Source organism: Scyliorhinus torazame, chromosome 12 (assembly GCF_047496885.1).
Source record: "Scyliorhinus torazame isolate Kashiwa2021f chromosome 12, sScyTor2.1, whole genome shotgun sequence".
Lineage (NCBI taxonomy): Eukaryota > Metazoa > Chordata > Chondrichthyes > Carcharhiniformes > Scyliorhinidae > Scyliorhinus > Scyliorhinus torazame.
Window position 1 is genome coordinate 6,300,930 of NC_092718.1, and position 27,146 is coordinate 6,328,075.

Sequence of the window (27,146 nt, forward strand, 5' to 3'; positions counted from 1 at the left end):
CAACACCGCAGTCAGTGCAGTATTCCCTCAGTGCAACACCGCAGTCAGTGCAGTATTCCCTCAGTACAACACCGCAGTCAGTGCAGTATTCCCTCAGTACCTCACCGCAGTCAGTGCAGTATTCCCTCAGTACAACACCGCAGTCAGTGCAGTATTCCCTCAGTACCTCACCGCAGTCAGTGCAGTATTCCCTCAGTGCAACACCGCAGTCAGTGCAGTATTCCCTCAGTGCAACACCGCAGTCAGTGCAGTCTTCCCTCAGTGCAACACCGCAGCCAGTGCAGTATTCCCTCAGTACAACACCGCAGTCAGTGCAGTATTCCCTCAGTACAACACCGCAGCCAGTGCAGTATTCTCTCAGTGCAACACCGCAGCCAGTGCAGTATTCCCTCAGTACAACACCGCAGTCAGTGCAGTATTCCCTGAGCACTGCACCACAGTCCATAAGACCATAAGACGTAGGAGCAGATTTAGGCCACTCGGCCCATCGAGTCTGCTCCGCCATTAAATCATGGCTGATATTTTCTCATCCCCATTCTCCTGCCTTCTCCCCATAACCCCTGATCCCCTTATTAATCAAGAACCTATCTATCTCTGCCTTAAAGACACTCAGTGATTTGGCCTCCACAGCCTTCTGCGGCAAAGAGTTCCACAGATTCACCACCCTCTGGCTGAAGAAATTCCTCCCCATCTCTGTTTTAAAGGATCGTCCCTTTAGTCTCAGATTGTGTTCTCTGGTTCTAGTTTTTCCTACTAGTGGAAACATCCTCTCCACGTCCACTCTATCCAGGCCTCGCAGTATCCTGTAAGTTTCAATAAGATCCCCCCTCATCCTTCTAAACTCCAACGAGTACAGGCCCAGACTCCTCAACCATTCCTCATACGACAAGCTCTTCATTCCAGGGATCATTCTTGTGAACCTCCTCTGGACCCTCTCCAAGGCCAGCACATCCTTCCTTAGATACGGAGCCCAAAACTACTCGCAATACTCCAAGTGGGGTCTGACCAGAGCCTTGTATAACCTCAGAAGTACATCCCTGCTCTTGCATTCTAGCCCTCTCGACATGAATTCTAACATTGCATTTGCCTTCCTAACTGTCGACCGAACCTGCACGTTAACCTTAAGAGAATCGTGACCAAGGACTCCCAAGTCCCTTTGTGCTTCTGATTTCCGAAGCATTTCCCCATTTAGAAAATAGTCTATGCCTCCATTCCATTTCCAAAGTGCATAACCTCACACTTTTCCACTTTGTATTCCATCTGCCACTTCTTTGCCCACTCTCCTAGCCTGTCCAAGTCCTTCTGCAGCCCGCCTGCTTCCTCAATTTCACCTGTCCCTCTACAGATCTTTGTATCATCTGCAAACTTAGCAACAGCGCCTTCAGTTCCTTCTTCCAGATCATTAATGGATATTGTGAAAAGTTGTGGTCCCAGCACAGACCCCTGAGGCTCACCACTAGTCACCGGCTGCCATCCTGAAAAAGACCCCTTTATCCCCACTCTCTGCCTTCTGCCAGTCAGCCAATCCACTGTACGGGTTCTATGATTCTAAGATTCTATCCATATCAGGATCTTACCCTTAACACCATGGGCTCTTAACTTATTTAACAATCTCCTATGCGGCACCTTGTCAAAGGCCTTCTGGGAATCTAAATAAATCACATCCACTGGTTCTCCTTCGTCTAACTTCTTCATGACCTCCTCAAAGAACTCTAACAGATTTGTCAGACACGACCTCCCTTTGACGAAGCCGTGCTGACTCAGTCCTATTTTACCATGCACTTCCAAGTACTTCGCCATCTCATCTTTAATAATGGACTCTAAAATCTTACCAATGACCGAAGTCAGGCTAACCGGCCGATAATTTCCCATCTTCTGCCTCCCTCCCTTCTTAAACAGGGGTGTTACATTAGCCACCTTCCAGTCCTCCGTTTTGGGAGACGCACGCCCGTGTTATACATTTCACAGTCAATCAAGATGTCTCTCCGGCTGTTGGAATTCTCTTTTTACACCTCCGGTAAATGCTGCGCCCCAGAGAAACACGCGGATGGGGGACTCTGGAATCCCACCCAACGTATCCCATAAATCAAGGGAAATTATGTAACAATTGGAAGGGACCCAGTAGTTTATTAATAATAATAATAATAATCTTTATTATTGTCACAAGCAGGCTTACATTAACACTGCAATGAAGTTACTGTGAAAAGCCCCTAGTCACCGCACTCCGGCACCTGTTCGGGTACACAGAAGGAGAATTCAGAATGTCCAATTCACCTAACAGCACATCTTTCGGGACTTGTGTGGGAGGATACAGGAGCACCCGGAGGAAACCCACACAGACACTGGGAGAACGTGCAGACTCCGCACCGACAGTGACCCAAGCCGGGTATCGAACCCGGGACACTGGCGCTGTGAAGCAACATTTTGAATAAAAGGCACCATTTTTCCAAGTTCGCAATTATCTTATTGAGCATTTCAATTGGATTAGCAATTATTAAAAAAATAAGTAAGGGCATTCTGATTTGCAGGGGGTACACACAGGTCTGATTAATATGCCATAAAATTAGGCTTTAGTTAGGCTTGGCATTGTGAAGATATCCTACCCAGGAACCCCCCAATGCTGAGAGCTGTCCCCATTTAAATCATCCCCATGAGTCATCCCGAAAATCAATGCGGTTTTACGAAGGAGCAGTGCCTTAGAGTTCAGTCATTTACAATGTTTGTCATAAAACTGCTCTGCTGTTAGTCAAGGTCAGGAGCCAGTGATAGGCTGGAAAACATTGGGTTTCAGAACACTCGGAAACTACAGCTGACAAAGCATAATTTTCAGAACAGGTTTTATGGTCTTCTGAATGAAAGTGTGAACTCAGTAACGACCTTTTCCAATTCGGTTTGTTTTTCCAGATGGATCATGCCGTTTACTTTGCAATACACTCCAAGCTTTGAGCATCTTCTAAGAAACAGGGGATGTTAAATTCCCTATCTCAATGGAACAATTTCCAAAGCTCCTCTTTGAGCTAACATGACTTTGACACTTTGCTGAGGCAGTGGTGTTGTGGTAATGTCACTGGGCCAGGGATCCAGAGACCTGGGCTAATGTTATGAGCACGTGTGTCAAAATCCCACCTTGGCAGGGTAATTGAAAGTTCCATAAATCTGGAATTGGAAGTTGAAAGCGGTCTTAGATTGTGTTTAAAACCCATTGGACCCACTAATGTCCTTTAGGGAAGGAAACTGCCGTCCTTACCCGGTCTGGCCTACATGTGACTCCAGACCCACAGCAATGTGGTTGACTCTAATCTGCCTTCTGAAATAGCCCAGCAAGTCACTCAGTTTTATCAAACTACAGCGAGGCCTTAAAAAAAGGAACAAAACTTTGATAAACCTAGGCACTGGAAACAATAATGACACCCCCAGCACTGTTGACCCTGCAAAAGCGCTTTTTTAACCAACGTATGGGGGGCCTGTGCCAAAGTTGGGAGAGCTGTCCCACAGACTGGTCGCAGCAGCGGGAAATAGTCATACTCTCAGAATCATACTTTACAGATATAACCCGAGAAACCAGCAACACCACCCCCGCTGACATGACATATCCACCAAAGGTGGCGGCACGTTCAGGTGAGAGTAGCTTTGGGGATGCTCAATATTTACTCTGGACCCCATGAAGTCTCAGTGACATCAGGTCAAACATGGACAAGGCAACCTCCTAGTACCACCTGCTGATCCGCCAAGTTGAACACCACTTGGGAGAAGCACTGGGAGTAGTCAGGGCACAAAATATACTCGGGGGGGGGGGGGGGGGGGGGGGGGGGCGGGGGTAGGGTGTGGAACACCAGTGTCCATCACTGAGTGTGACGCAGGAGTACCACACTGACTGAGCTGGTTGGGTCTTAAGGACATCAATGCAAAAACGGGGTGTCAACCTGATGAAGCTACAACACAGGAGTTTTTAAAAATTCATTTACGGATGTGGGCGTCGCTGGTTAGGCCAGCATTTATTGCCCATCGCTAGTTGCCCTTCTGAAGGTAGTGGTGAGCTGCCTTCTTGAACTGCTGCAGTCCCTGGTGTCGGTACACCCACTGTGCTGTTAGGGAGCGAGTTCCAGGATGTTGCCCCAGCGACAGTGAAGGAACGGCCGATATATTTCAAAGTCAGGGTGGTGAGTGACTTGGAGGGGAACCTCCAGGTGGTAGGGTTCCCAGGTATCTGCTGCTCTTGTCCTTCTAGATGGCAGTGGTCGTGGGTTTGGAAGGTGCTGCCTAAGGAACCTTGGCGAATTACTGCAGAGCATTTTGTAGATGGTACACACGGCTGCTACTATTCGTCGGAGGTGGAGGAATTAAAAGTTTGTGGAAGGGGGATCAAGCGGGCTGCTTAGTCCTAGATGGTCAGGTCAGAGGCCATAAGACCATAAGACACAGGAGCAGAATTAGGCAACTTCGCCCACCGAGTCTGCTCCGCCATTCAGTCATGGCTGATATTTTTCTCATCCCCATTCTCCTGCCTTCTCCCCATAACCCCTGGGAATTCTGCAGGGGGTAACTGACCTCCAGACTCCCCAAAGCCTGTCCACCATCTACAAGGCACAAGTGAGGAGTGTGATGGAATACTCTCCACTTGCCTGGATGAGTGCAGCTCCAACAACACTCAAGAAGCTCAACACCATCCAGGACAAAGCAGCCCACTCAATTCCCCCCCCCCTTTCCCAAACATTCAATCCCTTCACCACCGACGCACAGTGGCAGCCGTGTGTACCATCGACACAACGCACTGCAGTAATTCGCCAAGGTTCCTTAGGCAGCACCGTCCAACCCCACAACTGCTACCATCTAGAAGGACAAGAGCTGCAGATACCTGGGAACCCCACCACCTGGAGATTCCCCTCCAAGTCACTCACCACCCTGACTTGGAAATGTATCACCGTTCCTTCACTGTCGCTGGGGCAACATCCTGGAACTCCCTCCCTAACAGCACTGTGGGTGTACTTATGCCTCAAGGACTGCGGCGGTTCAAGCAGGCAGCTCACCGCCTCCTTTTATGGCAACTAGGGATGGGCAATGACTGATGGCCTAATGAGTGATACCAACATCCAGTGAAAGAATTTTAAAAGTATTAATTCCAAGGCACAGCACCCCACTTGTGAAGCAAAATCTGTGAAGAAGTTACTTTTTGGGACTGTGGAACATCAGAGAATTAAAGTTTTCATTACTTTTGTTGAATGTTTGAGATTCTGGACACATCATGGACACAATCCTAGGAGTGGTGGCCAAATTCCTTTTCAGTCTCTGCTGATACTGCAAAGGTTTTGTTTGTTTCATATCTTCATACACACATTTTTCCCTTTGGGAAATACTGGGGAAGTGTTGGACGGATTAACAGGCTGATTATTAACCTCGACATAAACGCTTCCTGTGTGGCAAACAAATCCTGGAGTGGGACTAACACCCGAGGGTTCTGTCTCAGAGGTGCGGCTTACCCACCGAGCCGGTCACGAGGCAGATCAGTGTGGTTAATGAGCAGGTAACTGAAGGACCTTAATGCTGTACCATGCTCTAATCCAATGAGTGCATGTGATACTGGTTTGTAAAGATTATTGGAAATCCTACTTTGCTCACTGACACAGATTAACCTCAGCACTACTGGATCATGTTATACGCATAGAAATCCAATAATTGGTTTGCCCTGCAACTTGGCAGTATAGAAATATTACAAGGTGTTCAAAATTAGACAAATTTTTTTTTTCTATGTGATGTTTATGAATGAAATGAAATGAAAATTGCTTATTGTCACAAGTAGGCTTCAATGAAGTTACTGTGAAAAGCCCCTAGTCGCCTCATTCTGGCACCTGTTCGGGGAGCATGTTACGGGAATCGAACCATGCTGCTGGCCTGCCTTGGTCTGCTTTCAAAGCCAGCGATTTAGCCCTGTGCTAAACAGCCCCTTTATGCACTGGATGTCAGTTGGACACAGATTATTGCTCACATGGTGAAGGAGACAATAATCCTCTCTGTCATGGTCAAGAACGTCTGCTCTTGTTTTGAGGCAATCAGTCGGAGTGGGGCCAGAAATGAGGATAGAGACAGTCTTTGCCGGGTGTCCAGCAGGTCTCAATGCAGAAGGATGCTGGGAGTTGGTGGGAGGGCCTTGTCCACCTGCCCCCTCTCCATTCGGACATCCATTCATTGAATCAATGGGTAGGGTGGGGTTGGGTGGGAAGGAGGGTGCAGCCTGTGGTAGACACACTTATGGAAGGTAACATAACGCTACCTTGGACTGCAATAGGAATTGATGCCAGAGCGATTTCCTGCCATTTGAATCTAGGCAAACCAATAAGAGAGCAAGTGAAGGTTGTTCTGAGAAGTTTTGACTCTTACCCAGACCGGCCTACACCTACACGGTATTCAGGTGAAATTTCAGTCACAGTGGCTGGGCACTACTGCTGTCCCTTGATTGTTGTGGGTATGACCTCTAACGGAGTATTAAATCTCCCGCCACCGGGACTTGGATGGGATTCTGACCTCTTGAAATTTTTTACCTTATTTGTTGCAGAGTTTGTTAAAGGTATCCAGGGAAAAAGATTATTCTAATTCTATTTGACTCTTTGGGCGTGGGTTAACCACCGTGCTGTGCCCGGCACAGATCTGGGCACACCAGTGAAATAGCAGGAAAGACCAAAATCGAGACTCGCGCTGGGTCAGGGGCTTTTCATCTGTGAGGCCTTTAAACCATCTTTAAATATTGTGGATACCACAAACCTGGGCAACTACATCTTCTGCCTGCCTGTCCTACGCTTCCAGGACAGAGCCCTGCTCTTTCTTCTATGCTGACGGTCACTCTAACTCCCTCTGACTGTGAGCAGCCTCTAGCTTCCCAGCTGAAGGCTATTGCTAATGAGGAATTAGCCTGGTTAATTGTGAGAGCACTCCCCAGCTGCAGGTTGTGTTTGCTGCTTGCTCCTGCTGGTGGCTGCAGATGCCTGGAGGCTGCTGTTGCCGTTTCCTTCCTTTTCTGCAGCCGGAAAGAAGGACAACTTTTTCTAAGATTCTTGGGTCCTGGGACACTGGGCTCAGGGGGACATACGAGTCCAGAAGGCAATCCAGTTTGAAGTAAGACGTGCTGTGGGGTCTGGTGCGCGACATTCGTCCAAATGGGCCACCTGATGATGGCGTTGAAGGAATGCTTTTGCAGATTGCTGATGCTTTTGTTGCTGGTGTGGTGAGTGCTGTGTGTAGCTGGCCCGTCACTGCGGGTTAAACACGCTGGGGGTCAAGATGTTCAACTGCACCTTGAGCACCAGTGGGGGAGTAGGTGGATGTCAGGATTTGATTCCGGTGAGATTGGGCTGTGTGGGAGGGGCCTGCACAGCTGCGGCTCCTGGACGGAGAATGGCTCTGATAACGTGGACCAAGTCACACATTGGTGGACAGATAATTTCTACAACAAAGTTCTGGACAGGATAACACATTCTCAGGTTATCCTCTGTTTCTGTTGAGGAACCGGCAAGGGTGAAAGCGTGTGTTTGGTTCTTTTTGTGAAACTTTTGTACCGATATGGATCGGTGACACTTTCTTGTTGTTTAATGGTTAGTGTGATATGTTGAATGTTACATCATTGATTTTCAAATCTTTGTTACCGTTGACCCTTTAATAAATATAGGGCAGGATTCTCCAAGCCCGCGCCGGGTCGGAGAATCTCTGGGGACGTGGGAAATTCCCGCCACGCTGCTCCAATGTCGGGACGCGGTTCTCCGGTGACCGGGGAATCGACGGCAATCGTGCCGCTGGAAGAGGCCCTCGCGGCGATTCTCCACTGTCGACCGGCCGAACTCCCACCAAGTCCCGCCGAGTCCCACCGGCGTGGTTCCAACCTGGTACCACCTGGTGGGAGCTCGGACCCGTGGCCGCAGTGGAGGACCTGGTGAGGAGACGGGACATCTGACTCCGGGAGGGGGCCTCCACGGGGTCCTGGCCCGCGACTGGGGGTGCCCGTGATCTGGAGGGGGCTTTCCGCGCAGGCCTGCTGTAGGTCGCCGCCATGTTGCGCGGCACCGGCGTGGAGACGGCAACCACATGCATGCACCAGCGTCAAAACCGGCGCGAGCGATGCCGGCATCAATGGGCTTCCAAGCCATAGAACATAGAACATTACAGCGCAGTACAGGCCCTTCGCCCTGTCATACTCCCCTTCCTCGGGGGCTCGAACAGCACGGGTCTGTGCATGCGTGCCACGGCCGTCCACGTGCCGACCCGCGGGCAACATGGCGGAGCCCTACGGGGGCTCGGCGCGGAGGAACATGTGCTCCCCTGGAAGTAGCGCAGCCGCCGATCGGTTGCCCCGATTGTGGGCCTGGCTACTGTGGAGGCCCCCCCCCCCCGCGCCCCCACCAGGACGCCCCCTGCAGCCAGAAGGCCGAGGTCCCGCCAGGTAGGACCAGACGCAAACGATGCCGGTGGGGCTCAGCGGAACACAGCCCGTCGAGCGCGCAGAATTGCCGCGGGGCCGCTTTCAACGGCCCCCCACCGGCGCCGCAGCGACCGCGCCTGCGCGATTGCCACTGATTCTCTGGTCGCAGGTGAATCAGAGGCCCGGCATCAGAGTGGCGTGCCGCGATTCTCGCGCACCCCCTCCCCCCCCCCCCCACTGATTCTCCGACCCGGCGCGGGCTCGGAGTATCACGCCCAAGGAATCCAAAAGCGTACACCTTGCTCCAGGTTGAGTCTCATCAAAGTTCTATACAATTGCAACAGGACATCCTTACTGTACTCAAATCCTCTTTCCCACCCTGGAGGGTCTTTCAGAGCTGAAAGCGTTACTTTCACTGTCTTTCAAAGTCAGACACTGAGTCTCACAGTGTCTGACTTTACACATTAAACAAGGGAAACTGCACATTTCCCCCAAAGTACTCACAATCTTTTTGTCAGACAAATCCTCTTCTACTGAACCAATATTCCTGAGTGCTGATTATTACATTTTGGTTGTTTAGAGAAACAATGGGCTGATGGTTAAATTTAGGATAACACCCAGAAAGCCTGTACAAATTTCCCCCCTGTGGTTATTGTCACTTGAAGGGCAACACAGCAGAGTAAGGGTCACCTGGCCTGGGTGACAAATCAGGAGTCAGTGTGAAATCACCACGGGGGAGGAAAGGGGGGGGGGGGGGGAGAGTACCCCTGGGCAGAGGCATTTTGGGGAGGGAGCTACAGCCAGCCGGTTGCTGTACAATTATAATTAATCAATACCTTTTTTCGTTCACTAGTGAAGTGTGAGAAAGTGCGTCATTCCAGCATCCCACCAATGCGTTAACTCAGCATGGGACAAATTCTACTTATAGCAATTTTAACCAGCAGCTGAAATTCAGCAAGGAAAACGCAAAATGCTGTTAAGCTACTGACACCTTGCACTCGTGGACATGAATAATACAAACCCCAACATTGAAACTGTTCCCTTGTGGATCAAGTCTGTCACAGCTAACAATAGTGGCTGCAGTGACAATGTCAAAGAAATTAAAACACACCTCACTGACATGTAATTTGCGTTGATTGATTTCCTATTTTTAATTAATAATTCTAATTATGATGCAGCAAATTTAGCCAAAAGCCCAAAGTGGATCAATTGGACAGTATTGATTGTGGCAGAACCATTATCTTTGTGTACCTGAAGTCATTGATTTTATGTTGAGAGTGTATTAGAAAACAGAACCCGCATGTCCCCAAATTATGCTAGACGTGCAGATTTGGCTTAGAGTCTCACAGTGTCTGGCTTTACACATTAAACAAAGGAAACTGCACATTTCCCCCAAAATACTCACAATCGGTTTGTCAGAAATTATCCTTATACTGAACCAATAACCCTGAGTCCTAATTATTACATTTTGGTTGTTTGGAGAAACACTGTGCTGATAGTTAGATCTAGGATAACAGAAAGCCTGTACAAATTTCCCCCCATTTACTTACAAATATTATATTGGGTGTTCCATGTTGCAATTATTTGAATTAACACAGATTTGCATAATTGGTGGAACAATACAACAAACTGCTTGTCTGTTGATATCAATTTGGCTCCCTCAAAACGAGAGGACTTAATCTCTATAGGACTTCCGACGGTCATTATTGATTTCTAGTTACTTCAATTTGTATTTTGATTTGATGAAAGCGAGTTCAGAGTTAACCATAATTCATATTATTCTATAGATTAATAAAATGGAACGGTCCACTCTGACACTTTGAACTGTTTTGTGGAAGACCTCAATGTTATTCGCCCAACATTAAACTGAATACTGAGCAGAGAATGGATTTGTGCTTTGTGGGGCGGGATTCTCCCCTACCCAGCGGGGCAGGCCGTACTGGCCCCAAGGAGTGGCGTGAAGCACTCCGGTGTCGGGCCGCCCGGAAGGTGCGGAATCCTCCGCACCTTCAGGGACTAGGCCGGTGCCGGCGGGGCTGGCGCTGCACGAGCCGGCGTGGAAGGGCCTCCGCCGGCTGGCGCGAGTTGGTGCAAGCGCGGGAGCACCAGCCCGTACTGGTGTCATCCCAGCGCATGTGCAGGGGGGTTCTTCCCCGTGCCGGCCATGGCGGACCGTTACAGCGGCCGGCGCGGAGGGAAAGGGTGCCCCCACGGCACAGGCCTGCCCGCGGATCAGTGGGTCCCGATCGCGGGCCAGGCCACCGTCCCCCCCCCCCCCCCCGGGCCAGGCCACTGTGCCCCCCCGAGGACTCCGCAGGCTGCCCGCAGAGCCAAGTCCCGCCAGTACAGACCTGATTTGATTCACGGCGGCGGGACCGGCCAAAAATGGGCGGCCACTCGGCTCATCGCGGGGCGGAGAATCGCCAGGAGGGGGGCGCTGCCAACGGCCCCCGACCATCGCGATGCGGTTCCCGCCCCCGCCGTAAATCCGGCACCGGAGAAACCGGCAGCCGGCTTCGGGGCGGTGGGACGGGCTTCACACCGCCCCCCGGCAATGCTCCGGCCCGGCAGGGGGTCGGAGAATCCCGCCCCTGATATCTGGCTGTTTATCTCTTGTTAAAATGCTCTCAGAGTCAACACCCCATAGTTAACCCTTTGTATGACCACAGGCAAAATCAACCTCAGTGATGTTGGAAGGCTGTGTGCTGAGTTGTGTTGAGGTAATTCAATATATCTGCTTTGCAATCATTATGTGAAAAGAGTTTATAAGACTTCAAGAAGCATAATGCCTACCTTGTTACTATGAAAGTAAATGTTATTGCTTTATTTCATCAACGTGGTTTATAACATCGAACCATATGGCTGAATACAATTGTGGGTACGGACAGGAGTCAGCAAATGTGTTCAGCAAAGCCATGCTTCATTGGTTATATTTCATTAATTTAACTGTCTTCTGTGTTTCTAAATGCACCGCACAGCTGGGAACTGATGAGGAAAATGAAGCCCTGTTTTTACTGTCAGGGTCCAATTTTCTCAATTACTACAATTGCCACATTATTATTACAGTTCCAAACGGACCTGGAGGTTTTGCTCAACCAACCTGAATAAGATTGATTCTACTTTTTTCAAACTGGTGTCAAATGAAATTCTCTCTCATTTTCTGAACCCTTCTAAAAGTAATTTTGTTTCTTATTTTCTTTGTGGCTCTGGTTGATACGGTGGAGCCAAGTGGGCTGTAATCAGGATGACCCATCTAATCCCAAACTGAGGTCACAATATTTTATATGGGTCCTCAGTCGCCATAAATCATTTACCGAGAGTGTGTCTTTATTTGTACAAGTGGCGAATGAAATCTCAAATAACAAGCAACCCGGCTTACTCAAAGTTCACCAGAAGTGTAGAAGACAAGCAGGAAATGACACTGAGCCACCAATCCACCAATAATAACTGAAGGAAGTCTCGGAAGCAAGGGAAAATGAGTCACATTTCTCGATTATGGGTTGTTGGGAGTAAATGAGAAAAAGGTATGTGGTAAGGCAGTAAGATTCTACTCCATGGATTCTACTCCTCTACTCCTTAAATAATAAAAAACACTAAAATCTACCAATGATATACCAGTGATTCTAATTATGTAATGAATGTGGCAGCTCATCTGCTCCCAGCAAGTTCCCATCTCCAGCAACGAGATGAAGAAAATACAACCTGCTTTGGTTCAGGAATAAACATTGGGCTGGATTCTCCGCTCCCCGACGTCGAAATCACGCTCGGTGAGGGGGCGGAGAGTCCCTGATGATGCCAAAATGGGAGGTGCCGCTTTCGCGATGCTCCGCCCCCTGAAAGGTGCCGTACTCTAGGTCCAGGAGTACGCCGTGCCAAGTATCCACGGACTCAGGCCATTGCCTGAGACCCGCCCCGCGATGCTCCGTTCCCAACCGGCCGAGTTCCCGACGGCGTGGGACACGTGTGGTCTCACCCGTCGTGAACTTGGCGTGGCGGCTGCAGATCAGTCCGGCGCCGCCACAGCCGGGAGAGGGCCAATCCACGGGCAGGGGGGCTTCATTCGGGGCTGGGGGCACTGTGGGCGGGCGGTCCGGGACGCACGAGCGGCCCACTTTTGTGGGTCTGGGTCCGCGGGCTGAGTCCGCTATGCAGCACTGTGTAGCCGCTGCCCTGCGCATGCGTGGCCACAGATCCGGAAATGCTCAGGGCCACATCGGCAGCTGGAGCCGGGGGCTCTACGCTGCCTCCCTACTAGCCCCCAGCAAAATGGCAAATCGGTGGCCGCTTTGCGCCACATTTTCTGCCATAAAACACCACCATTTCCACGCCAGCGTGCGGATTGTATCTCCAAAACGGAGAATCCAGCCCATTGACTCCAACAGTCAGGAATAGAAGTTTTATTATTTTTACAGATGAAGACATTACCTCTGAAAACACAGCATTCTAACACCTCTGCTTTGACATATATTGTGCACTTAAATCCTGTAAATTGTATAAAGCCCACAATCGTCTGACTCGCAGTGAGTGTGCCGACAATGAGCTGAGACTGGCAGCTTTAAACAGATAGAAGCACCAAGGTTAACACCAGAACTTTGAGGACTGAGCATTGAATAGCAAATGTACATCTTTGAACTTGCTTCTCAAGATAAGATTAAGAAGATACTTAACGGAAGAATTTATGATTATGAAGGTGTGGTAATAATAATTATAATAATCTTTATTAGTGTCACAAGTCAGCTTACATTAACACTGCAATGAAGTTACTGCAAAGTCCCGAAAGATGTGCTGTTAGGTAATTTGGACATTCTGAATTCTCCCTCTGTGTACCCGAACAGGTGCCAGAATGTGACGACTAGGGGCTTTTCACAGTAACATCATTGCAGTGTAAATGTAAGCCTACTTGTGACAATAAAGATTATTGTTGTTAAATTCAGAATGTCCAATTCGCTCAACAAGCAGGTCTTTTGGGACTTGTGGGAGGAAACCGGAGCACCCGGAGGAAACCCACGCAGACACAGGGAGAACGTGCAGACTCCGCACAGACAGTGATCCAGCGGGAATTGAACCTGGGACCCTGGCGCTGTGAAGCAACAGTGCTAACCATTGTGCCGCCCTGTAGCTATGTATTTCCTGAAACACACAGAATTCCAGAGCTAGAGGACGGGCAGCACGGTCGGCACGGGCCTGGAGGGCCGAAGGGCCTGTTCCTGTGCTGCATTTTTCTTTGTTATTTGTTCTTTGCATTATTATGTGATTCTGTGAGTTTAGAAGAATGAGGGGGGAATCTCATGGATACTTATAAAAAATTCTAACCGGATTAAACAGGGCAGATTCAGAAAGAATGTTCCCGATGGTGGGGGAGTCCAGAACTAGAGGGTCATAGTTTGAGGATAAGGGGTAAACCTTTTAGGTCTGAGATGAGGAGAAAGTTCTTCACCCAGAGAGCGGTGACTCTGTGGAATTGACTCCCACAGAAAGTAGTTGAGGCCAAAATGTTGTGTAATTTCAAGAAGGAATTAGATACAGCTCTTGGGGCTAAAGGGATTGAGGGATATGGGGGGAAGGCGGGATCAGGGTATCGAACTTGATGATCAGCTCAACCTGGGGATGTTGACATTTATGGTAGCCAGGGATAGGTTTAGGTATTTGGGGGTTCAGGTGACGGGGGAGTGGGTGACGATGCACGGGTGGAATCTGACAACATTGATGGAGGTGGTTAGGGGGGATATTAGGAGGTGGGATGAGCTTGATTCAATTCAAGGTGGTGCACAGGGTGCATATGACCCGGGAAGGATGAGTGGGTTCTTCCAGGGGGTGGGGGACGAGTGTGAGAGGTGTGGGAGGGAGCAAGTGAACTATGTGGGAAATTGGAGAGATACTGGGAGGCGGTGTTTGGGATGGTATTGGAGATTGTGGGGGCAGAGGCTGGGTCGGACACAATGGTGGTGATCTTGGGGGTATCGGAAATTCCGAAGCTGATGGAGGGGAAAGGGGCCAATGTTGGTGCATTTACCTCTCTCATTGCCTGGCGAGGGATATTGCTGGATTGGCGATCGGCAAAGACACCAGGAGTGGTGGAAAGAGGGGAAAACTGTACAAACTGTGGACTGAGGGGCAGATTCAGAAAGAATGTTCCCGATGGTGGGGGAGTCCAGAACTAGAGGGTCATAGTTTGAGGATAAGGGGTAAACCTTTTAGGTCTGAGATGAGGAGAAAGTTCTTCACCCAGAGAGCGGTGAAGAATGTTATTTACTTGTGTTGTTGTATGTTTGGAATAAAATACATTTTTAAAAATTTGATGGGGCAGCACGATGGCGCAGTGGTTAGCACTGCTGCCTCACAGTGCCGGGGTCCCAGGATCGATTCCGTCTCTGGGCCACTATCCGCGTGTAGTTTGCATGTTCTCCCCGTGTTACAGCCTCCTGTCCCACTTGCAGCCTCCACTGTATTGAGTGCAAGTTACCGTGCATTTCCCTTACCACCCCTTTGGGAGAAGAGCCTTCAGCCATCACAATTTTGTTCTTTTCAATTCTCTTTCCTCTATCCTTCTCCATCCCTGCAAAACCTTCCTCAAAATGTGATTCTTCAATTTTCCCATTAATCACCTACACTAAAGCTTCCAATTTCGGTTCCCCTGCACGAAAGATCTCCTCTTCTGAAGCACTTTGGGACATTTTACCATTTAAATGTGTAAATTATTGTTTTTTTCAGACTATGAATAACAATCACTTCCGTCCAGAATTCCTGTCCAGGTTTGTGGCTGGTATCTGAATTGCCCTGAGGGCAGGGTTTCCACTCCACATCCAGTCAATCTAAGGCCATGCAGGGAGAGCAGCTCCATTGACACTGGCTTTATTTTCCGACTGTTATTAAAATCTGGCTTAGATTTGGAAAGTACATCATTTAATACGCAAGATAATTACAGTTGAGGGAGGCCATTAAACTAATGTTAATCGATCCAGAGACGTCTTAAATTCCTCTGATTTCATTATGAAGGAACTATTGCACACTGGAAAGGTATCAATAATGTAGCACCAATATTGTCTGTGTAGAGTCCGCACATCCTCCCCGTGTCTGCGTGGGTTTCCTCCGGGTGCTCCGGTTTCCTCCCACAGTCCAAAGATGTTCAGGTTAGGTGGATTGGCCATGATAAATTGCCTTTAGTGTGCAAAGATGCGCAGGTTAAGTGGCGTACAGGAATAGGACGAGGGAGTGGGCCTGGGTAAGGTGCTCCTTCAGATGGTTGGTGCAGACTCGATGGGCCGAATGGCCTCCTTATTCTCTGTAGGAGTTCTATGGAGGCAGCGTGGGGCGGCATGGTGGCACGGTGGTTAGCACTGCTGCCTCACAATGCCAGTAACCCGGGTTTGATTCCGGCCTTGGGTGACTCGGTGGAGTTTGCACTTTCTCCCCGTGTCTACGTGGGTTTCCTCCGGGGGCTCCGGTTTCCTCCCATAAAGATGTCCAGGTTAGATGGATTGGCCATGCTAAATTGCCCCCAAGTGTCCAGGAATGTGTGGGTTAAGTGGGGTTACAGTGTTGCAGGAGTAGGAGGGAGCCTGGCTCTTTCGGAGGGTCGGTGCAGACTCGATAAAAATGAATCCTAATTACTGTCAATCTCATAATAATAATAAACTTTTATTGTCACAAGTAGGCTTACATTAACATTGCAATGAAGTTACTGTGGAAATTCCCTAGTCGCCACATTCCGGCGCCTGTTCAGGTACACTGAGGGAGAATTCAGAATGTCCAATTCAATTAATAAGCACGTCTTTCTGAGACTAATGGGAGATGTCCGGGGGCGGGTTTAGCACAGTGGGTCAAACTTGTAATGCAGAACAAGGCCAGCAGCGCGGGTTCAATTCCCGTACCGGCCTCCCCGAACAGGCGCCGGAATGTGGCGACTAGCGGCTTTTCACAGGAACTTTATTGAAGCCTACTTGTGACAATATGCAATAGTTATTATTATTAAACCGGAGCACCCGGAGGAAACCCACGCAGACACGGGGAGAACGTGCAGACTCCGCACAGACAGTGACCCAAGCCGGGAATCGAACCTGGAATCCTGGCGCTGTGAAACAACAGTGCTAACCACTGTGCTATCGGGCAGCACGGCGGCACAGTGGTTAGCACAGCTGCCTCACGCGCCATGGTCCCAGGTTCGATCCCGGGTCTGGGTCACTGTCTGTGTGGAACAAAGAACAAAGAACAAAGAAAATTACAGCACAGGAACAGGCCCTTCGGCCCTCCCAGCCTGCGCCGATCCAGATCCTTTATCTAAACCTGTCTTCCATTTTCCCTGGATCTACTTCCCTTTGTTCCCCGCCCGTTCATATATCTGTCTAGATGCATCTTAAATGATGCTATCGTGCCCGCCTCTACCACCTCCGCTGGCAAAGCGTTCCAGGCACCCACCACCCTCTGCGTAAAAAACTTTCCACGCACATCTCCCTTAAACTTTCCCCCTGTCACCTTGAAATCGTGACCACTTGTAATTGACAACCCCACTCTTGGAAAAAGCTTGTTGCTATCCACCCTGTCCATACCTTTCATATAATTTTGTAGACCTCAATCAGGTCCCCCCTCAACCTCTTGTCTTTCCGACGAAAACAATCCTAATCTACTCAACCTTTCTTCATAGCTATCACCCTCCATACCAGGCAACATCCTGATGAACCTCCTCTGCACCCTCTCTAAAGCATCCACATCCTTCTGGTAATGTGGCGACCAGAACTGCACGCAGTATTCCAAATGTGGCCTAACCAAAGTCCTATACAACTGTAACATGACCTGCCGACTCTTGTACTCAATACCCCGTCCGATGAAGGCAAGCATGCTGTATGCCTTCTTAACCACCCTGTGGAGTTTGCACATTCTCCCAATGTTGCGTGGGTTTCGCCCCCATAACCCAAAGACGGGCAGGGTAGATGGATTGGCCATGCTAAATTGCCCTTTAATTGGAAAAAATTAATTGGGTACTCTAAATTATTTTTTTTGGAAAAAAAACATTGTACTACCGTGTTGCCCATAAGGTGCACTTAAGGTGTGTCTTTGAACAGGGAGTGGTTTGCATTACAATTCTTGACAAGTTAAGTTCACATCTTGACTGTAAAGAGAGGTGCGAACTGATTGTCTTTTTTTCCCCAAAATTGTCATGACTATAAAATGTGTCTTTATTGCAATGTTAAAGCATCACTGATCTCATACACCTTCCACTGGCCGGTTAGTGTGTTACAGTGTGGTATCAGCAGAGATCTAGAGATGGCTCTGCTGTGTACAGTGAACCATTTAATGGGGAGGTGAGCAGGAAGAGTTTTGTTTGGTTTGTTTATTCAACGTTAGTCATTTACAGCAAAATTATTTTACAGAATTGTCTTTAAAACAGTGCTGAAGGTCAGTAATCCAGTAAAGACATAAATAATGCAACGTGGTCTCAGGAGGAAATAGAATTAGCATATTGCTTTGTATGCTTTGCTTAATTTGCTTCTGAAGTGAGGGAAATGCTGCAATAACTTCTCTTGCCCCAGATGTTCCTTTCCTGCAGCCTCTCATACCATTCAACACAGCACTTGTGAATTTGGTTTACTTCTATAATATAGAAAAGAAATTACTCGGACAATTTCAGTAATTACGTGCAAAGTAAGTGTATTGTGCAACAGCAAAGGGATATTTCTGTAATTAAATGAATGAAATGAAAATCGCTTATTGTCACAAGTAGGCCTCAATGAAGTTACTGTGAAAAGCCCCTAGTCGCCACATTCCGGCGCCTGTTCGGGGAGGCCGGTACGGGAATTGAACCGTGCTGCTGGCCTGCCTTGGTCTGCTTTAAAATCCAGCGATTTAGCCCAGTGTGCTGAAAGAAAAAATAATGAAAACCACACAAAAATATTCAAAATGAAAGCTGCCTTGTAGCAGACTTTGATTCAAACAGAAATCATGACAACCAACATTTTACTCGTGCAATCGAGTTGAGAATAATCCTTCTATCTCTTGGAGCTTGGTTTGAATCAAGACCAGGCTAATGCAAGTTAAGAAATAATAGCTTGGTGAAAATTTACTTTCCACAACATTGGGAAGTATTTAATCTCTGAACAAAGCTACTTCACAGAAATATAGTTCAGTTTGGCAACTCATTGATATTGAGTCCAAAAACACAAAACTACATCTGATTACGTTTGGCACGGTCCAGTATATATACTTCTGTTGTACTGTATCATAGAATCCCTAAAGTGCCGAAAGAGGCCATTCGGCCCATCGAGTCTGCACCGACCCTTGGAAAGACCACACTACCTAGGCCCACACCCCCATCATATCTCCATGAACCCATTTAATCTTTTGGACACTAAGGGGCAATTTAGCATGGCCAATCCACCTAACCCGCACATCTTTAGACTGTGGGAGGAAACCGGAGCACCGGGAGGAAACCCACGCAGACACGGGGAGAACGTGCAATCTCCACACAGACAGTCGCCCGAGGCCGGAATTGAACCTGGGACCCTGGCTCTGTGAGGCAGCAGTGCTAACCACTGTGCCAATGTGTCACCTTGCAATCGAGGAAATATTAATTCTGTCAAACTTATCACTCTATTATCAAAGGAGATCTTCACTATATATAGATTTTTTGTATCTGTGAGAATATATAATCGTAGAGTGTGTTTGTAGAGTGCCTCAAGGAGTTGTTGATTGACCTATTCTAAGCAGATGTTATCACTGATGGGAAGGCTAGCATGGGCCATATTGCAGAACCAATGTTGGTGTAGCCCAAAACACAGTATACCACTCTATCAGCTCGGCCTAGTATACCTCACATTTCCCAGCCTGTCTGTGGACTATGCTGCCATTGTCCTTGGCAAACTTGATATCAATCATGATATTCGGATCAATCAATCTGTGTGGAGTCTGCATGTTCTCCCCGTGTGTGCGTGGGTTTCCTCCGGATGCTCCGGTTTCCTCTCAAAGCCCAAAGACGTGCAGGTTAGGTGGATTGGCCACACTAAATGACCCCTTAGGGTGGAGTTTCAGGAATGGGGTGGAGATTGGGCCTAGGTAGGGTGCTCTGTTGCTAAGTTTGCAGATGATACAAATATCAGAGGGACAGGTAGTATTGAGGAAGCAGGCGGGCTGCAGAAGGACTTGGACAGACTAGGAGAGTGGGCAAAGAAGTGGCAGATGGAATACAATGTGGAAAGTGTGAGGTTATGCACTTTGGAAGGTGTATTGGAGGCATAGACTGTTTGCTAAATGGGGAAAGGCTGATGAAATCAGAAGCACAAATGGACTTGGGAGTCCTTGTTCATGAATCTCTTCAGGCTAACGTGCAGGTTCAGACAGTAGTTAGGAAGGTAAATGCAATGTTAGCATTAATCATAGAATTTACAGTGCAGAAGGAGGCCATTCGGCCCATCGAGTCTACACCGGTTCTTGGAAAGAGCATCCTACCCAAGGTCAACTCCTCCACCCTATCCCTGTAACCCAGCAACCCCACCTAACCTTTTTGGACACTAAGGGGCAATTTACCATGGCCAAGTCACCTAACCTGCACATCTTTGGACTGTGGGAGGAAACTGGAGCACCCGAAGGAAACCCACGCACACACGGGGAGAACGTGCAAACTTTAAGACAGAGATAGATAGGTTCTTGATCAATAAGGGGATCTGGGGTTATAGATATATAGATAGAATTTACAGTGCAGAAGGAGGCCATTCGGCCCATCGAGTCTGCACAGGCTCTTGGAAAGAGCACCCTACCCAAGGTCAACACCTCCACCCTATCCCCACAACACAGTAACCCCACCCAACACTAAGGGCAATTTTGGACACTAAGGGCAATTTAGCATGGCCAATCCACCTAACCTGCACATCTTTGGACTGTGGGAGGAAACTGGAGCACCCGGAGGAAACCCACGCACACACGGGGAGAACATGCAAACTTTAAGACAGAGATAGATAGGTTCTTGATCAATAAGGAGATCTGGGGTTATAGATATATAGATAGAATTTACAGTGCAGAAGGAGGCCATTCGGCCCATCGAGTCTGCACCGGCTCTTGGAAAGAGCACCCTACCCAAGGTCAACCCCTCCACCCTATCCCCATAACACAGAAACCCCACCCAACACTAAGGGCAATTTTGGACACTAAGGGCAATTTATCATGGCCAATCCTGCACGTCTTTGGACTGTGGGAGGAAACCGGAGCACCCGGAGGAAACCCACGCACACACGGGGAGGATGTGCAGACTCTGCACAGACAGTGACCCAAGCCGGAATCAAACCTGGTGGGGAGAAGGCAGGAGAATGGGGATGAGAAAATATCAGCCGTGATTGAATGGTGGAGCAGACTCGATGGGCCGAGTGGCCTAATTCTGCTCCTACGTCTTATGGTCTTTTGGGGGGGTTGGTGCAGACTCGACGGGCTGAATGGCCTCCTTCTGCACTGCAGGGATTCTGCGATTCTATGAATCTGGAGCAGAGCTAGTGAGTGCAGTTGGAAGTGCCGGCCTCCATTGGTGAAGGAAGGAAAAACACTGAGCTCATCTGCAAATTCTCACATTCAATACCAATTGGCTTCGTCGAGGTCTTGGGGAGGTCAGCTGCTTCCCATTTCCTTTGATAAATAGTAATGGCATGAGAGCAAAGGAGAAGCAACTCAAATTTAAAGAGGCCACCTGCTTAGGGACCAAAAATAAATGTATAATTGTGAGGCATTTAGAAGAGAAAGTCCTTCTCCAACACGCTGTTCTCCCCAGCAGCAACTCCTTTCCTGTTTCTTTCTTTTTGCAGCCTTCAGTGGGGAACCTATAGTCAGTCGCACAGAACATTAGTGTGACAATAGAATTCACTGCTGAAAATCTCCTGCTAATCACAAAGAATAATTTAATGTGCTCCGAGGGGGAAAGGGTAACCCAGTTCTGGGAGGCCAGAAGAGAGACATCATTCATGGTATTTCCACTGTAAGTGATTGCATGCAGACACAGTAAAAAGCCAGATAATCAGGCAAGAAGGTGTGCAGAGATAAGGCACCGATGCCCCACTGTGGACATGAGGGATTTATTAAGCAGCTCCTGAGTGAGACTGCAAATTCTTGCACAGTCTCCCTCTGTCAAATGAGAGTTTTCCTCACATTCAGGAGCAAATAGACCAACATGACTTGACTCACAATTAAAGGCAAAGTAACGCACACACTTAAATCACAAATTCATTCTGAAGATTTGGCCTCTGGTTTATGTCAAGGTTCAAAATTGTGCTGACACGTATTTCTTATAGTGTTTCTATTTAGGGTAAATCAAAATAAAATTTAGCACATCGCTCTCACTAAAGGAACTCTGCCATGGGGTAAAAGGTCTTTTGTGACATTTAATTTATAGCTGGTCATATGCCGATACAATTGTGTTTTCCGTTGCCAATTCTTTCCCTCTGATTTTCTCCTTCTCCCCCTTGACCAAAAATGCGCTGACTCCGGCTGGATCTTCATTCCGCCAGCATTTCACCAAGCCCACCAGCTGATCATTGGACAAAGCTGGGATCTCACTGAGCCGAACCCTTCCCTTGTCCAACGTTTACAAATACAGACCTTCCCGCACAGTCATCATTGGGGAAGGGGATCCTGTCGGATTTTCACAGAATTTACAGTGCAGAAGGAGGCCATTCGGCCCATCGAGTCTGCACCGGCTCTTTGAAAGAGCACCCTACCCAAGGTCAACACCTCCACCCTATCCCCATAACCCAGTGACCCCACCCAACATTAAGGGCAATTGTGGTTACTAAGGGCAATTTATCATGGCCAATCCACCTAACCTGCACATCTTTGGACTGTGGGAGGAAACCGGAGCACCCGGAGGAAACCCACGCAGACACAGGGAGGACGTGCAGACTCCACACAGACAGTGACACAAGCCGGAATCGAACCTGGGACCCTGGAGCTGTGAAGCAATTGTGCTATCCACAATGCTACCGTGCTGCCCCCACTTTCACCCAGAGATACTTGCCTGGCAATTCAGGTTAGCCCAGTTTTCGGGAGTGTGGATGCGAGGGTGGCAGGAATAGTGTTTTATACAATCTTTATTGTCACAAGTAGGCTTACATTAACACTGCAATGAAGTTACTGTGGAAAGCCCCTAGTCGCCACATTCCGGCGCCTGTTCGGGTACACAGAGGGAGAATTCAGAATGTCCAATTCACCTAACAGCACATCGTTTGGGTCTTGTGGGAGGAAACCGGAGCACCCGGAGGAAGCCCACAGAGACACGGGGGGAACGTGCAAACTCCGCACAGACAGTGACCCAAGCCGGGAATCGAACCTGGGACCCCGGAGCTGTGAAGCAACAGTACCCACTGTGCTAACGTGCCGCCTATTGGTAAACTGATGAGTCTTTCTTTGTATTTCTCTTCCTCGTGGATTAAATGTTACATTCAGGACTAGCTTTTTGGTTGATCTGTCACTGGAAACTCAACATAGATAAAGGAAGTTTAACTCAAGGGAAATCTATGATACTCTTCAGGAATCAATTTGTGTTGTCAAGCACCCAATCACCTCGACCCCCCCACCCTGTAACATAACCTTTTCGAGAACAAAATGGGTAAGAGGGCCAATTCATGGCTTACAAAGGAAATTAGAAATAGTATCCGATCCAAGGAAGAAGCATAGAGATTGGCCAAGAAAAATAATGGGTCTGAGGATTGGGAGCAGTTTAAAATTCAGCAAAGAAGGACAAAGGGATTGATTAAAAAGGGGAAGGTACAGTACGAAAGGAAGCTTGCAGGGAACATAAAGACTGACACTAAGAGTTTCTACAGATATGTGAAGAGAAAGCGATTGGTAAAGAGAAATGTAGGCCCCCTACAGACAGAAACAGGGGAATGCATAATAAGGGACAAAGAAATGGCTGAGCAATTGAATACATACTTTGGTTCTGTCTTCACAAAAGGGGACACAAATCAGATACCAGAAATGTTGGAGGATGAAAGGTTTAGTGAGAGGGAAGAACTGAGGGAGATCAACATTAGTAGAGGAATGGTGCTGGGAAAATTGATTGGATTGAAGGCAGATAAATCCCCAGGGCCTGAGAATCTACATCCCAGAGAGCTTAAGGAGGTGGCTCTGGAAATAGTGGATGCATTGGTGGTCATCTTCCGGGATTCTATAGACTGGAAGAGTCCCTGCAGACTGGAGGGTAGCTAATGTCACTCCAATATTCAAAAAGAGAGGTAGAGAGAAAGCAGGGAATTATAGACCACTAAGCCTAACATTGGTGGTGGGGAAAATGCTTGAATCCATTATCAAGGACTTTATAGTGGGACATTTAGACAGCAGTGGCAGGATCAGTCAGAGTCAGCATGGATATATGAAGGGGAAATCATGAGCGGGTTTCTCCGACCCCGCGCCGGGTCGGGAAATCGCTGGGGGGGGGGGGGGGGCTGCGGGGGGGGGGGGGGGGGGGGCGGGGGGGGGGCTCTATGCGGCCCCCCGGCGATTCTCCGTGTGCGATGGGCTGAGTGCCCGGCAAGTTCGGCCGAGTTCCGCTGGCGGCGTTCACATGTGGTCCTACCCGGCGGGTCCTCGCCGTTCATGTTGCGGGGGGGGCGGCCTGGTGGGGGAGGAATCCGAACCTGGGGGGGCCCTCCACGGTGGTCTGGCCCGCGATCGGGGCCACCCGATTGGCGGGCGGGCATATCCTGGTGGGGCCCTAAGTTCCTCCGTGCCGGGCCTCTGTAACTCTCCGCCATGTTGCATCGGGGTCGGCGTGGAGAAGGCAACTAGTGTGAACTCGTGCCGGCCGTGGCGCGCATGCGCAGACCCGCGGCGCCCGTCTGATGCCGGTTTCGGCAGCTGGAGCAGCGTGAGGCTCTCCAGTGGCGAGCTGGCTGCCTGTGCGGCGCAGGATCGCTGCTCCAAGGGGCCTGTTGACGCCGTCGTAAAACGCGACGCCGTTTATGGCGGCGTCAACCTTTAACTCAGGATCAGAGGATCCAGCCCCAGGCTTGACTAATCTGTTGAAATTCTTTGAAGGTGTAACCAGTACAATCGACAAGGGGGAGCCAGTCGATGTGGTATATTTGGACTTTCAGAAGGCGTTTGACAAAGTTCCGCAAAAGAGATTATTGTGCAAGATTAAAGTGCATGGGATTGGGGGAAGTGTATTGAGATGGATAGAAAACTGGTTGGCAGAGAGGAAATAAAGAGTAGGAATTAATGGATCCTTTTCAAATTGGCAGGCATTAACCAGTGGGGTACCACAGGGGTCGGTGCTGGGACCCCAGATATTCACAATATTAATGATTTGGATGAGGGAACAAAATGTAACATCTCAAAGTTTGCAGATGATGCCAAGTTTGGTGGGAGGGTAAGCTGTGACGATGCAGAGATCTTACAGCATAATCTGGACAGGTTGGGCGAGTGGGGAAAGCAATGGCAGATGCCGTATAATTTCGATAAGTGTGAGGTTATTCATTTTGGAAGCAAAAACAGGAAGGCAGATTACTACCTGAATGGTTGTAAATTGGGAGAGGGGAGTGTGCAGTGGGACCTGGGTGTCCTTGTGCACCAGTCACTGAAGGTAAACATGCAGGTGCAGCAGGCGGTAAAGAAGGCAAATGGTATGTTGACCTTCATTGCGAGAGGTTTCGAGTATAGAAGCAGGGATGTGTTGCTGCAATTGTACAGGGCCTTGGTGAGGCCACATCTAGAATATTGTATGCAGTTTTGGTTTCTTTCTGTGGAAGGATGTTCTTGCTCTCGAGGGAGTGCAGCGAAGGTTTACCAGACTGATTCCAGGGATGACGGGACTGTCATATGAAGAGAGATTGACTCTCACTGGAGTTCAGAAGAATGAGGGGGGACCTCATAGAGACTTATAAAATTCTAACAGGACTAGACAGGGTAAATGCAGGGGAAATGTTTCTGATGGTGGGTGTGTCCAGAACCAGCGGTCACAGTCTGAGAATGTGGATAAACCATTTCGGACAGAGATAAGGAGACATTTCTTCACCCAGAGTGGTGAGCCTGTGGAATTCATTACCACAGGAAGTAGTTGAAACATTGAATATATTCAAGAGGCGGCTGGATATAGCACTTGGGGAGAATGGGATCAAAGGCTATGGGGAGAAAGCAGGATTAGGCTATTGAGTTGGATGATCAGCCATGATGGTGATGAATGGCGGAGCAGGCTCCAAGGGCCAAAAGGCCTCCTCCTGCTCCTATCCTCTATGTATCTATGTAATCTAAAGATATTTCAAGATTCAATTTTGCCTCGTGTCTTTTCCATCAATTATGGAACTTATTTCAATTTAAATTCTGTTTGCTCATAAATCAGTTGACCAAGTCTTTTATAAAAAATATCATTATGACTGAAAGCTTCGGAGGGAAGTGTGATTTGTTAATTCAAGGTCTGCCAAGCTTTCATATGCTTACTTTCCTCGACAGAGTATTAAAGTCAGCAAAAAGTTAAGCTTGCTGACTCCTCGCAACATCTGCATCTGAGTGAAGATGGATTAACTGTCCAACTAAACTGACTTGCTTCAGCTCTTACACTGCTGTAAGCTCCCGTCAGTCCTGCGGTATCATGCCAAAAACCACAGAACGACACAAGCAAAACTCTGTTGTCACCTTCATCTTCAGCCTGCAGATGTTTTCCAGTAAATATACTTAGAAAAAAAAAATACACTTTTATGGTTAATCGAAGAAGAAACAATTCATCCTTTATTTTCTAACGCCATCCACTTCAGACCAGATTTTGCTCTTCTTGTGTTTTAGATGTCCCAGCTCCTGCTCCGATCTTTCAGGAAGTTCTCGTGTAACATGCAATGATGTTTACCCCGACTAATTCTACCTCAAAGCAATGACCAGCCTGCAATAACACAGCACTTCACAATGAGGGCTGGCATACACAAGTGGCTCCCCATCCCAATGGAATTAATTGCTACTCCTCTCCAATCATGAGAAACTGTACTCAGACAAGCAGAGCGCCTGCCAACAGAGCTCAAGATGATATACACATCAGGTATATATTTTCTCATGCTCTCTTGGAGAGAACTGATGCTGTCTTCAAGTCATTTGGACAATTCCAGCTGCAATCATCACCTCATTGTATCAATACAGACCTAATCTTGTTGCGGACACTAATAAAGATGCTGAATGAGAATTTAATACAATCAGTGAAACCTCTTGCAGACAGGAGGATGGTGCTCCCTTCCTTCCACCCCTCAACTAACTCCACAAGATGTGTTCTAAAGTGTATTAACCCCTTTAAGTGATATGACTTTTGTGAAAAGATACAAGAACAGGTTTTCTCGTACGCTTAAATTAAAATAAAATAAATATTTCTTTCTGAAATGTAATCACAACAGCACCAAATCATCATTCACACACACACACACACACACACCCACACACACACACACACCCACACACACACACCCACACACACACGCACACACACACCCACACACACCACACACACACACCCACACCACACACACACACCCACACCACACACACACACACACACACCCACACCACACACACACACCCACACCCACGCACACACACACACACACACACAAACACACACCCACACCACACACACCCACACCACACACACCCACACCACACACACACACACACCCACACCACACACACACACACACACCCACACCACACACACACACACCCACACCACACACACACACCCACACCACCCACACACACACACACCACACACACACACCTACACCACACACACACACAC

At 48.4% G+C, this 27,146-nt stretch overlaps 1 protein-coding gene and 1 long non-coding RNA gene across 14 annotated transcripts in view; one reads left to right on the forward strand and one right to left on the reverse strand.

Moving 5' to 3' along the window:
- megf11 (multiple EGF-like-domains 11) overlaps positions 1–27,146 on the reverse strand; it is a 664,461-nt gene that overhangs the window by 300,545 nt on the left and 336,770 nt on the right. The window lies entirely within an intron of this gene.
- On the forward strand, positions 25,868–26,540 carry LOC140387363 (uncharacterized). The gene is made up of 2 exons (XR_011933850.1): positions 25,868–26,034; positions 26,153–26,540. It is a non-coding gene; the product is annotated as an uncharacterized lncRNA (long non-coding RNA).